Below are 14,697 nucleotides of genomic sequence, written 5' to 3' on the forward strand. Positions count from 1 at the left end.
ATCAGCACCATGGTCAGCTCACTGCCAAACTGGGTAAGGAGTCCTTCTGTATTCAAGGCACCAAAGATTGGCAAGCTTTAAATGTTGCTCCAGCATAGGAAACAGCCAGCTGAGAGCTTAAGTAGTCCTGCAACCAAGTTCATGTTCCCCTTGTAGTGAGCTAGAAATTTGTCTTGAAGTGCAGAGAAATGTGTATGTGTGTGTATAGGGTTTCGTTACATCCACCCACACGTCCACTTTGGCATAAAAATAAGACACCCCCTCCACTTCCCACTATATACATGAATGGGTCATATACAAATAAGCAAACATAGCTACCTACGTCACATCTAATATGTTTCTGGGTATGTGTCTAAATGCATCTGTGCATATTTTCCTACCTCCCCTTACTTACTCTCCTTTGCTAGTTTTCCTCCTCTAGAAACTAAATTTTAAAGAACAGCGCTGAACATTTTCCCCCTGTTTCTCTCTCTCCCCCAACCATATTCCATTAATTAGTAAGAAAATATATTATGTTAAAATTAGGAAGGGAGAGAAAGAAATTCGTTGGAATGGGTGGAGTGTGGAGCTTTGTTATTTTTCAAGCTGAGAAAAGGGGTTGTGAATGTTCTTTCATTGCTGTTGTTTATTCAACAAATCATCTTTTTTTAGGGGGGGGGGTCAGCATTGTGCAGCCTTTTTTCTGTGTCTTTGCTCACCAAAAACCCCATGACTTCCTGTAACTGTGTGAATGCAAATATACATTGAAGCCCTGACACAAGCACTATCCTCAGCTGCCATAACGTAAGCTCAACCCACTAACATCTGGAGCAAATTCTAAAGCACCATGTAACTGAGGGAGAAAAATGGAAGCTTCATTCAAAGGGGGCGGGATAGGAGACAGATTTCAGCACAATACAACGTAACATCCAACTTACAAGTTAGATGTTATCTTCGTGATTGGACAGAGACCAATCTTTGCTTATGGCATGTGCATTGATGGTGTAAGCATATGTGTGCATTTTTTTAAAAAATAAATTGTACAGGGTTATGGCTACTTGGCAAGTAGAAAGGAAGATGCATTCATACAGGTGGGAAAGAGTCCCTGCCCTGCAACAAATGGAAGCAGATTTTCATGATTTCATACAGGAATCTCTCCTAGCCATGCCTGGAGATGCCAGGCACTGAACCTAGGACCTTCTGCATATAAATGGATGTTTTACTACTGAGCTACATCCCTATCCCCAATAAATCCTTGTTTCTCAACATATCATTATTTTTAACATATATTTTAACATATCATTTCCTACAATCATTTAACATAATGTCTTATCTTATACAATATTTTAGACTTCCATCAACACCTCTGAAGATTTTCCATTCTTTATCACTTGTTCTGCATTTCTTAATTTCTCTATTACTTTTAATTATCCTTAACTAATAATTCTTTTCAAAATCTTCCTTGCAATATTTCACAAAGTCCTCCTTACAGAACCTCTTGCAATCCTACTAGCGTAATCTGTTTATCTAATAAATCCTTGTTTCCCAGAGACAAAGAGGGTACTATTCCCCTACTTATACCTAATGATTTATGATGCCCTCTATAATTTCATGATTTTCACAGGAATAACATTGCATTCATTTTCTTTTTGGTCGTACCCAAGAGTTAAACCTTCATGAAATGGTTTTGCCTCCAAATTGTCAGCAGACCTGATTCTTAGAACACTTAATCTGCATAGCTAAGTTGGGTTTAGAACTGATTACATGGATACCTGGAGCCAATTTACACATTACATGGGAGGCCCATGATTAGTGTTTAAAAACAACAGACCCCTGAAAATGCAGTTTCAGAGTGGGGCGGGTGACTGAAAAATTAATCAAAACCGTATTGTTATGAAGGGGGTGCTTAACCCTTTTCCCAAGGCCATAATTGTAATCAAAATTGCCCCACTTGCTTTCCTACCCATAGGAAAAATATGGCTAATCTGATTGCAAAAATGGCACTCAGGGAATGAACTCCACCTCCCTCCAAAACTGCTTCTGCAATCAAATTTCCTGCCTTCTTGCATTTCAGTGTTGTTGGGATATATGCAAAAGCATTTGGAGACCAATCAAGGTGTCTAAGCATAATGTGGTTCTTGGCATGAAATCTATGCAGCTGAAATGTTCTAATTTTCTTGTTAGATGTAGAGAGATTTATTTTCCCAACGTGTGGGGATAGTACAGTAAACCTTTGAGCCCAGAATGGTATTTGCCACATTGCATTTGTGTCTTGAGCCTCAGAGGGAGAAAGTATATGCTACTGGCACCACTCACCCAGACGTCAAATGATACTGTGAATATGGAGCTTAAAGGTCCCAAATACCAAGTGGTGCATGAAGCTTGATGGCAGCTGTGGTATGGCTCTTTGGTGTGAAGTTTGTTGCTGTCAGCTGCTAAAGTAGTGTGAGCTGATTAAAAAAAAATGAAGAAGAACCTATTGTGCTTATCTTCACTTATCATTTCTCTGAGCTGATGAGCTGACTTAGGGAAACATGGAGGGAGCTGCTGCATTCTTGCATGAGTCAAGTTCCGAGTGGTTCTGTCCCTCAGCATCTATGAGGAGCTCACTTCCAGGGTGCCAAGTTTTTGCTGAGCACAAAATCTTGTTTGCCAGTTTAACTGCATCCTCCTGTCAAGAGCAAGCCTCTCAGCTCAGAGGTAGCTTCAGAACCAAGGTGTACCAGACATTTGCCAGAAACTGCACCTAAGCAAAACTGTGAAGAGAGGTTGGAAAAATGATTACCTGCCTGATACGGAGTCAGGTTGCTGGACTATCTATATCAGTACTGTCTTCAAAGTGATGAACAGGGTTTCATCTGGAAAGTGGGCATTCCCAGCTCTTCCCGGAGATCACAGGGATCAAACCTGGGACCTTGTGCATAGAAAGCATGTCCTCTACCACTGCTCTAGGGTCCTTCTCCAACTTAAAAGATGTAGATTTTCAGCTGTGCTTTTGAGAGAAAACTACCTTGACTTCATGGGGTATTGTGAGTTTTGAGTCCCACCTTTAGTCCAAATGCAACCACTTTCTCAAGCCAGGAGGCAAGTTAAGCAGAACAGGAGCTTTTCCTTTGCTGCTTTCATCTAGTTCCAGGAGCAGGTTAATGTCGTGGAGAACAGAGGATTGCAGAAGAGGGCATAGGCCTCTAAACATAACATGCTGATTTTTCTGATTGCTACTTCTATCATAGACCTGCTTTGTTAAGACCCAGAGTGGTGTACTAGCACCTGGGAGTCCAGGGTTCAAATTCTCACTCAGCCATGAGACACACTGATTGACTTTGGTCACCACTTCTCAATTTAAATTACCTTACAAGGTTGTTATAAGAATGAAATGGGGCCAAGGGACACCAGATATTACTGTGTTGAAATCCTTAGAGGAAAGGTGAGATATCATCACTGGCTTGAGGCCTTGGGCATTCAGGTACCCCTTCCCAGCTTCTTATGAATTCACTTATATTTTCATTTGTGCAGCTGGCTTTGAATTGTTCCGATCTGCTGGTTTTCCCTCTGCTGTCTGTTTCCCCTTTTCTCTCTGTGTTTATTTTTTTAAAATTGCATTTTGATACTCTTGCTTCTGATCACCTCTGACTTCTTCAAGAATGGAGGGATGGGGGATGTGGTACCCTCCAGATGTTGCTGGACTCCATGACCATTGGCCATGCTAGCTGGGGCTACTGAGTAATGAATGCCAACAACACCTGTATGGCCACAGGTTCCCCACCCCTAATATATGGCTTCCCTCTTACACAGACACACACCAAAACCAATAACCATCCCCACCTGAATAACCCCTGCTACTCACACCAGGAACCTAACATGGTCTTCCTTTTATTTTAAAATGTTTTGGTCTGTGGTGGCTTTCTGGGGTGTGGGGGGAGTGCACTTTAAAAGGACTCTTAGCAAAGCGAGGGTTGTGGATTTGGGCTGGGGCTTGCAAACAGTCTCTTCCTCCCCTCCTGCCCGAGCGCACCCCCACCCCCACCGTCGATGGCGTTTTCCAGAACCCCGTGAGAGAGAAGCGAGCAAACGACCGAGAGGGCTGGATCCCAGTCCAGGCGGAGAAAGGACTGGAGTGGCGGGTGGGAGCGGGGGGGTCGTCTCTGGTGGGGAAGAGGAGCCAGCGAGCAGCGGCGGCTGCTGCTGCTGCTGCTGCGGGCGAGACCGCTAGTCAGTTTCGCGCCTCTCTCCCCCACATCTGCTAAGGTGGTGACACGGATCGCTCGTCTTCGGGCGGGAGGGGACGGGAGTCTCACCAGCAACCCTTTGCTGCTCTCTGCTCCCCATCACACCCGGAATCCAGGAGCAGCAGCGGAGGTGGCGGCGGCTGTGGAGGAGATTTGGGATTGTAGCCAATCCAGAGCGCAAAGAAGCGAAGGCTGCGTCTGCCTGACAGCCCCCCGTTCATCCTCTCTCTCCCTCCCGCACCTTGTGCCCGCTTGGCTTGGGACCTGGGTTGGAAAATGAAGATGCCGTGACGTCTAAAGGTTGGCTGCCCGATGGGCAAGTTTGGTGGGGCCAAGTAAAGGAGTCCGGTGGAAGAAGGAGCCGCGGGACTCTTCTTCCCCCACCTAGCGCTCCTCCGTCTCCCCTGCCCACCCCAACGGCCACGGGGGCTGGATTATTATTCCTGTTGTTGCATCCCTGCCAAAGAGGAGCGTGCCTCACCCACGAGGGAGCCTGAGGATCACAGTCCGGATCATGTAGAGCCCCAGTTGTTTCTCGTTTAGGTGAGTCTGCTGAAGCTCGAGGGGTGCGAAGGAGGAGGAGGAGAAGAGGGGTCGTGTGTGGAGGGAAGCAGTGGGCTTTGAACCCCTTTATGGGGATCTGCTTTGTCTGCTATGAACCTATGTGTGCTCCGTGGGCTGGAAAGGAGAGCTAAATGTTGGGGTCATGGTGGGGCCGTTTAGGGATGGTTCAGGCTTAGTTAGGGGTACAATATAGGGAGGGAAGGAGGAGCCCCCCATCGTCTCTCTCAGATCATGTGTCTATCCTCGTGGAGCTCCTGAATCTTTAAGGTCTGGGAGCAGAGTCAGCCACAGTCCAATGCTCTTTAAAGAGCAATGGTGCAGACAGGTGCAGATGGATTGCAGCTGTACCCCAAGAATAAGCAGTTTAACCTGGTGCGCACCGACCTGATATCTCATTTCTCTGTGCTCCCCCCCCCCCGCCGTCCTCGAAATCGCACCTCTGAATATGGTGCACAACAAAAAAGAGGGAAGGGGTGGGTGACACTACCATTCCCAAGGCAGACAGACCTTGTAGGAAGCATGTTTCTGTTTTGTTTCTTACTCCAAAGCAAATCCATCTTAATTCAACCGGACTGACTCCCAAGCAAGTGTGCAGAGGATTTACAACTCCTTTAACAGCGCGATCCTATGCATGTCTTCTCAGAAGTGAGTCCATTTGAATTACTCCCAGGTAAGTGGGGATGGGATTGCAGCCAACATCTGCCCTTATGGAGCAGCTATGTTTGACCTGGACTGTGGTACAAAAGCAACACTTTGCTTTGTGGGGTTGCACCTTGAAATAAAGGCTGTTGTTGTGGTCTCCAAAAGAGAGGAGGGGGGAAAGAATCCACCCGATGAAAGAGAAAAGATGTGTGCTGCTTCACATGTGACTTTGTTTTGGTGCACACTTACATCATTTATTTTGTAAGTGTGCATCCTAAAAATGTAATGTGTGGATGAGATAGAACATGTGTTTGGAGGAACAGGTGCTGTAAGGATGCACCCCTCACAGACAGAAGACTGGGTGCAGAGCCTTGCCAACTGGTCCAGCACCAGCCCTCGATTTGCTTTTGTAGTGCTTGCAAAGGCCCTTGAGAAGAAGCCCTCTTTGCTGCTCAAGATCTCTGAAAGGCCATCTAGGGTAAAAGGGACGAGATTGGCTTGGTTTTATGATTTGCTCATACCCTCGCAAGGACCTGGGCTTCAAAACCAGCCTCTCTCTCCCTCTCCTTTTTAAAGACCTGGTATGATTGCTTTCTGGGCTTCCCCCGCCCCTTCTCCCAGGATGCTGAGTGCCTCAAGTCTCCCTCTCAGACACTGTTTTGCCCTCAGAGAACTGTAAATCCAACACCTGTCACAGCAAAGGAAGTGGGATTGAAGGGAGGCTGCAGGTCTCTTCCCCTCTCCCTTTGATATGCATGTAGCCAGAAAATATGTTGAAGCAGGGAAGTCAGCAGGGAAGTGAATGTGACTTTTTCACCAGGGCACTCTGGCTGCTGCAGCAGTTAGAAAAACCAAAGTGGCCACGCATTGCCAAACTGGCCTCCATTCAGGACAGCTCAGGAGGCTGCGCAAACTTGCAAAGGTGCCAACTCCTTTGAATTTTATTACCAGAGAAGGGGCAGGGAATTGCGAGGTCTTAAATCTAAGTGACAGTGTTTAATTTATAGTAGGCTTAACTGTGCGCTCAATTTTTGTTTAATGTGGTGTGGATTTTATCGCTGGCACAGGTTAATTGCCTGTATAAATACACACCTATATTTATACAAGTGAAGAATGAAGGGGGGGTGTATTTTTAGTGTTTTGTCTCCCTCTGTGTGAGAGAGAAACACACACACAACCATTGGAATCCAAAAGGTAGACATGATGTCATTGGGAGGTATTCTGTGCTCTAAAGGTTGCACATCAGATGCAGTTCTCTTCTCCTCTACCCTCGGTTGCCAGCTGTTCGGCCATTTGTGAGCTCCCCTGACATTTTAAAATGCACACACTACTTCTTTAAGATTTCAATGACTGTTCACCTCTATTTGATTTCATGATACATGGGATTTAACTGCTGCCCTCTGATGCTTCAACAGTTTCCAAGCATTTGAACTCCTTGCTAGTGTTATTGACACAGATGATTCAAACACGTAGGCTCTTGCTACCAGTGCTCTTATCATAATTGGTGCTCTCTTGGGCCACTTGGAAACTACACAGACTTCTTTTTGTGTCCCAGGCTGAATCAAAGGGGACATTGGCCTGAACTTTATTTGCTGTTCTGCCTATTTCTACTGTTGCCATCAAATCTAGTTTTGTCTGAGAACCTTTCTGGAGCAGCAGGAGCCAAAGTAAACATTGCATCAGGTGAAATGTAAACCAGACATGTTTAGTGCAGTGTCCAAGTAGTGGTAATGGAGTGGAAAGTTTAGGGGGAAAGTGTAGGGGTTCATTTTCTGTAGATCTGTCAAGGCCACAATATCTGTTTTCTCTTTCCAGCAAAGATTAAGACTTCCCAAGTGACCTTTGGCAAATCTTTTGTTTTTCTGATGCTTTGCTATTCCTCCCCATGCAAAATTTTGTTGCCGTACTTTGATGCTGGTTTTCTTAATCATCTTTCAAGAAAACTAAAAATTGGACATAGCCAGTTTCATGGGATATTTTTCTATCCCAAGTGATTTCCAGTGTAGTATGAAATTGATATGGAGTAGCATGAAACTGACACATGAAGTTTGGGAAGGGGGTTCTCTACCCCAAGCCAATTCAAATGTTCCCACCAAAGACATGTGTGTCTTGTCAGATGAATGGCACTTATATCCTTCTTTGGATCAGATTTTGCTGGAAAAACAACATGGGGCTTTAAGCAAAAAACACCTAAAATGGGCTGACATTATCTGGGGTAAAAAACTGAACTGGAGGTTCAGCTGGTTTTCTTACAATTTTTTTTGTAAAGTGGCTGAAATTCAGGGACATTGTATATTCCTGTGTAGTTGACAATAAACTAGGATGCAGAATGGATTCCAAACTCATTTTCTTGGAAGAAGGTTTTAAGAGAAGTGCTGTATAAATGCAAAACATGCTTACTGCTGATATCAAGCTGCAGCAGAAGCCACTATGCTGTTGATTTCTTTCCCTAAAGCCTGAAATAAAAGAATCCAAAACTTGTACCATTTTTCTATATATGCGGATCTACAAGGGCTTGGAAATTTAGCTTTATTATACTGAATAAAAAAGCACAGGGAAGAAAAGAGACACGTGCTCATTTGTTCTCTCTCTGAATATTCACATCCTGTTCTTTTAATTTGAAGTGCTTAAGTAGTAGGTAAAGGAAACATCATTATTTTCCTTTCAGCTCACCTAATGAGCACTAACTGCATCTATATATGAGAGCAAGTACATGGTTCTGTTGACACAAACATGGGCTCTTCATGTCCCCTCTCTTCTCATATTTTGATTTGCAGTTATTCTTAGTTATTGTTGTTCCTCTCGCTATGCCAACAATAAATGGATGAGTAAGTTATCAGGGAAATGTAGCCCACATAATTTAAGATATTGTGTTGCGCACATATTCCCCATAATGAAAGAGCCCAGGTGTTGGCTTGGTTTTGAGCTGTGAAAAAATAAGACACCAAATTGTTATAACGCATCCTGCTACTGCTATTGATTTGATGTGCAGAAGATCTAGAAAATCTGGACTGCAGAATCTTGGTGTTTTCCCTAAACATTCACTTTGTTTCTATCTCAGGGGATTAGATATTTGTTTTCCAAGTTGAGCTTCCCTTTGCCCTCTACTTGAAACAGATGATCCTCCTCCCATCAGCTTGGAGCCAGGAGGGGTATTTTTGATCCTGCATTTGTGATTAGTTTCGGAGGCACCGTGAAACCCTCCAAGCTGGCAAAGAGGGTAAGAGGTTCATCCCTGTTTTTGTTATGGGCTTTGGTAGTCATTCAACTGCTTCCAGGTGCTCTGGGCTTTCGAAGTGATACGGAGTGGTTTTAGCATGAGATGAGGGAGGAGACCCTATTCTCACCCTCTTGGGAAAATTTGAGCAGAGTTCTTGGATAGCTACTAAGACTAATCCAAAATTGTGGTTCATCACTTTAAATATATATTTGCCACACAAATTTAAAATCGTAATAGGCTTAATATTGAGGGCATTGGGAATGCTTCCATTTTTTGGCCTTGGGGAGGAAGGGTGGGATATAAATTGAATTAATTACAATAACAACAACAGTAACCAACACCACTGCTTTCCACTTTGTTGGTTTTAAATTAAATTTCCAAATGGGGGCTCTTCCCCAAACTTATTAAACTACGTAAGAGGAGACAAAGGTCGCAAGCCTTCCATACAAGCAAAGTTTCACCTTTATACGAGTAATTAACATATTTAGTCACTATTTCTTGACAGAGTTTTTAAAATACAAATTCTTCAATTCTATCAAAGTCACTTGTCATGATTTAGTGATTTTTTCCATGACTTTTAAAAACTGTTCCTCTACCAACGTAGCATTTGAAGATTCCCAAGGCTTTGCTAGTTCTCTTTTAGAAGCTGTCAATAAATTTGCCACCAATTCCATATCTCCATGTTCCTTGCAGCATAATTTAAAATATTGCATTTGATCCTTCAGGAGATATCAGTTCTTCCGAAGCAACATTTACTAAAAATAACAATGTGCACACACTTATTCTTCATGAATGGCTTGATTCACATATCCTGAAAAAGAACTAAAATGGAAATGAAATGAGAAAGAGGACTCTTTTCCCCAATCTAATATTTCCCAAAGTAAGGATGAATATGATTTTGCAAGAATTTTCATTATGTGCTCTTTTTTCTTGTTCTTTAAGATATGGATAAATTGGCCAGTCTATCAATTTTTAAAAATAGAATTCCATGTGCTTAAGCAAAACTAGAGTGAATATTTGAGCTCTTGGAACAGTTAAACATAGCTATTCTGTGTTCTTGAGTATATCCTCTTGCTTAAAAGCATTAATTAGTACCTTTCTGGATAGGCTGGAGTAGGGGACTTAATCTAGCATTCTTCAGTAGAATGTCCTTGCAACCAGCAGGCATTTGGAGATCCATTGTGAACCTGACCATGATGAACACCACCTGTTTATTTGTCTGCCAATCCCCCACATTTTTTTTTAAATGTGCCCCAAATGGCTCACAACAAACCAAATGAACAAATGTAAATAGAAAAATTAAAAGCATATCAAGAACAATTAAAAATAACCACAGTATCAACAAATGCAGAGAAAGGGGGCTATATCTAATGTTAGCTTTACTCCAGAGTAGACGCATTGAAAGTAATGAATATAACTAACTTGAGTTCATTAATTTCAAGGGGTCTACTCTGGAGTAGGGCTAACAGTAGGGATACAATCCTAAATCCACACAATGTTATATAAAACAATACAAACAAGCCAATCTAATTCAACAGCTTAAAACTGAATGGGAGAGAAAAAAATTCCTGGCACACAAGTAAAATGATAGAATACAACAGCTAACCACACATCTCACTTGTGAAGTCCCTCCCAGGCTCTCACCTGGGTCTGCTCTCCTAATTACTCCCCCTTCTTTCACTTGCAGAGGTAAATATTGCCTTTACTCCTTCAAGTCACACATACCCTCACAGTTTTTATATTCTCCAATCCCTCTCTTGCTACAACCCTTCCAACACTATCCGCAAGGCAGTTCCTTTGATGAGCCCCAACTCCATCTTGAAAATTAAAGCCTCAATACCACACTCTTATGAGCTGGTCCTATAGGGCTACTGTCTCTAGCCTGGTGGTTCAGCTTGAGACAGGGATGAGCAAATCTGTATTAGTTTCTCATTTTGCCAATCTTCAGTTCAGTTTCCCATATATTTGTTTGAGAATCCTTTTTAAATATTAAAAAAGTCCATGTGAAAATTCATTTTAGTATAAATGTCTCTTAATATGCACATTTTGCCTTTAAAAAATGTGCAAAGCAACTCCTCATAGTATAATGCATTATTCTTTCTACTGCATGCGTTCCATATGCACACTTTACTTTAGCATGGACATTGTTACTTGGCTGGAGGAGTACACTGCAAAATTTGGAGAAGTGCACATTTCAGACGTTGGCAGTGTTTATGTTTGCGTATCGCTTCAGAAAGTGAGACTTAGGTGGGCTCACTTTTGAATGCAAACTGAGCTGAATTTCTCCCCATCGCTAATCCCCAACCCTACATGAAGGTAGCAGCAGTACAACACTCTTTTTTTCAATCAGGATTCATTGATAAAGTATCAGTGAATTCTGATTGACAAACAGAATGTTGAACCGTCAGCTATCCGAAATATCATTGAAGATATCAAATAGAGAGCCAGCCGAAAAACCAGCAGGGAGACACAGCCAAGAAATTGAGATTCAGTCTAAAATATTCCAAGTGCCACAATATTCTCTCGCAGATACGCTACTTCAGAATTCATTGTAATGTGCTAGCGGGAGAGGGTGTTGAATGACTCAGAAGAATGTAGCTCGGAGTAAACAAACATGTAAATCATTTTTGGCTACAGAGAAAGGGAGCCGGGGGAGAGGGGTGTGTGCACCATATTCAGGGAGAAGGCACTTGTGGTGATATGATCTGCAAAGTGTCCCTCAGTTTCAGAAAAGCAAAAAAAAAAAAAAAAAAAAAAAAAAAAAAATCATGCTCAAATATTCAGCAGCCAGAGTCCTTTTCATTTGCAGTTGGGATGTTGGTGCATCTTCTTCAAAAAGCTAGTTGTTGGAAATCACACACTCCACATGAAGCAAACACATTCTGGTCCAGATTTGAATTCCTGGATGCTGATAGGAATTGGTGGTACATCAAGGCTAATCTCCACAGACCAGTGTATCCACCACAAACAACCACCCAGAGGGCAGTACAGAAGCAAATGGGCTTGGCCTCAGCACCTGAGCCAGCCCACTGCGGCTCTCACTAGCTGCCACAGAATCCTTTCTTCTTATTTTAAAGCACACATACCTTAGAATGTATACTTTATAGATTCAGTGTGGTTTAGTGGTCAGAGTGTCAGACTAGGTCCTGGGAGACCCAGATTCAAATCTCCACTCAGCTACTCAGCTCACTGGGTGACCTTGGGCCAGTCACTGCCTCTCAGGCAAACCTACCTCACAGGGTTGTTGTGGGGATGGCATGAGGTGGGAGAGAACCTTGTATGCCACTTTGAGCAACTTGTGAGAAAAGGTGGAATATAAATGCAATAAATAAAATAAAAATAAATAATCAGGGGTTGGCAGCCTCCTGCATGTAATGGCCATATATGCATCACCATTATTATTATTATTATTATTATTATTATTATTATTATTATTATTATTATCCTTTTAAAACACCTTACCCTTTTCTACAACAAAATAGTGCTTTTTTTGAGCATCAGTGCATTTACCAACAGGGCAGCAGAAGCAAATCCCAATTTATTTCTAAAGTCATGATGGTACTCTGTGTTAAGTGAGTTTATAATGTGAAACTGCACATGCTCAGAGGAAAAAACAGTGTTGATGAACTGCTCTTTCTGCTCCAGTGTATCAGGGGTGTAAAAACAATTGTAAAGCATGATACAACCAGGAAAGTGGGCAGGAAATGAGAGAAATATGAATTGTGTGCTTCACGACTAAAGCAATTACACACGGCCATCTAAAGGATAAGGCAATTAGATTTCCTAGCTGCACCACTGATGGGAACAAACTCTTCTTCCCTCCCACATTCAGACTTGGGCAGTCTTTGTTTCAGTCTTTGCCAGGTAGGAGAAAAGCATAGCCAAAGTGGATCTCCAGGTCTTCAATCCCTTGAGGCCTGCCCAAAATCCATTTTGGGGCCCTAATCCAGCCCGCTGGTCAGTTTAATCTGGCCCCTGTAGCAGTTTATCTCCTGGGGTAAAATCCCTTCATCAAATCTGTCCCTCTTTGAAAATAGTTTGGAGACCTCTGAGGCCATAAAGTGCATGCAGCCCCATATCCTAGACTTGATTTGTTACACTGGGGTGGGAAACTTTTTCAGTCTGTGGGTCACATTCCCTTCTAGACAAGCTTCTGAGAGAAGGGTCAGAGGCAAAACGTGTTTATTAAAAAAGCTTTTTCACAGTGTTTTTTGTATGTGTCTAGATTCCACCACAGTCATGGTCAAATTAGTAGTCAGATTTCAGATCAGGAAGGCAACCTGTTCAAACTGAGGAACCAATCCTGGGACATCAGTTATATGTAGAGCCAGGTAGGGCATTCCTTAGGGCATTTGTCTGGTGGACTGAGACCCATTCGTGGGCTGTGGGCTGATACAAGGTGGGTCACAACAGGAACACTACTACTATGTAAATATATGGTAAAAGAATAAGAAATGAGTCTACAAATAAAAGCTTAGGTTAAAAGTGGGCCCTGGGTCTGAAAAGGTTGAAGGTACTGCCTCAGGGTTACTGTCATGGCCAAGCTGAGAAGCTGCAGTATCCTATCTGGCCACTATCACTATCTGGCCCAGGCACTATTTCCGATAGCCAAATTCCAGCTATGTCTAGGAAATTCTGGATGTATGGCAGCCCTAAACTTGAGTGCCTTCCTCTGCACACCTTCCAACTTGTCAACATCCTTCTTAAATTGTGGCACCCAGAACTAGGCAAAGTATTCTAGGTGTGGTCTGACCAAGGCAGAATAGAGTGGTACTATTACTTCACTTAATTGGGACACTACTGTTGATGCAACTTAGAATAGCATTAGCCTTTTTTGCTGCTGCATCACACTGTTGACTCAGGTTAAGCTTGTAGATCCTTTTCATATATACTACTGGTAAGCCAGGTGACCCCCATCTTATATTTGTGCAACTGGTTCTTCCTGCCTAAGTGTAGAACCTAACATTTTTTCCTATTGAAATTAATTTTGTTAGTTTGGGCCCAGTTCTCCAATGTGTTAAGGTCACCTTGAATCCTGATCTTGTCTCCCGTGGCATTGACTACCCCTCCCAGTTTGGTGTCATCTGCAAATTGAATGAGCATCTTCTTAATTTATTCAAAGAAGTTGTTTATAAAAATATTGAATAACAACGGGCCCAGGACAAAACCCTGCAGCACCCCACCCATCTCTGAGTTGTTAACAAGTTCACCCACCTAAAGGTATCAATATAACAAATATCTCTAAGCAATGTGCATTTGAGCCTGCCCAGGTGCAAAGATCCTCAGCCGAGCACCTTCTCACCAACCACCTTTTGATAGCACGGATCCCTCTGGGTGGACCTATTTTGACCTGAAGTGATGTGCTGCTGAATCCTAGGCTGATCCAAAGGGGCCCAGTTCAATTCAGGATTTGGAATCCAGCTGCATCAAGTGCCCTGCCCTAACACCCAGAGGCTTCCCAGAGGTTATTTGTTGTTTATTACATAACTGAGATGATGTCACTGTGTCAAACTTCTTTTTGGTAATTGTCCTATATATTAGGAAATCTGTGTACTGATTTCCGTAATGTTGCCCGTAATGAATGGATAGTGAAAATGGTATAGAATGGGCTCAATTTGGACTATGTCTGCAAGGAATGTTTTTTTCTTTGCTGCCCAGGAGCATGGCTATGGGAGGCATGTGCAAGAGACTTGCCACAAAGCATGTCTGCACTTCAGAATTTACCACTGCATGATGGTTTGGATCGTCAGATGGGAGGGGGAAAGCAGAGAAAAATGCCATGGCAAAACAGAATCTATGTCTTTCCAAGACTCACACAGCTAGGTAGCTTTTTATTTTATTTTAAAAACTGATTTGTTGGTACTAATCTATAAACCACAATTAATTATCTGTTTAAAAGATGTAAGCCAAACACATGTTTTTACAATATGGCAAAGCAGTTGTCTTAGGAATTAAATCAGCTAAGAAACAAAAATGGAACAAACCCATTCATAGTTTCACAGCTGAAGCAACATTGTGCTGTAATGTAATAATGCAGCTATTCTTACAACTGAATCGGGTACA

The 14,697-nt window shown here is 42.7% G+C and overlaps 1 protein-coding gene across 2 annotated transcripts in view; it reads left to right on the forward strand.

Annotated features, from left to right (window-relative positions):
- The first annotated feature begins 3,961 nt into the window (after window positions 1-3,961).
- The window catches only part of TRPC5 (transient receptor potential cation channel subfamily C member 5), a 174,903-nt gene continuing 164,167 nt past the window's right edge, over window positions 3,962-14,697 (forward strand). The window contains exons 1-2 of one of the 2 annotated variants that reach the window (XM_028714744.2): window positions 3,962-4,751; window positions 5,321-5,442. The gene's annotated coding sequence lies outside the window, so the exon portion shown is untranslated. The remainder of the gene's footprint in view (window positions 4,752-5,320; window positions 5,443-14,697) is intronic. The other variant, XM_028714743.2, reaches the window with a different exon arrangement.

This window comes from Podarcis muralis, chromosome Z (genome assembly GCF_964188315.1).
Source record: "Podarcis muralis chromosome Z, rPodMur119.hap1.1, whole genome shotgun sequence".
In the NCBI taxonomy this organism is placed as follows: domain Eukaryota; kingdom Metazoa; phylum Chordata; class Lepidosauria; order Squamata; family Lacertidae; genus Podarcis; species Podarcis muralis.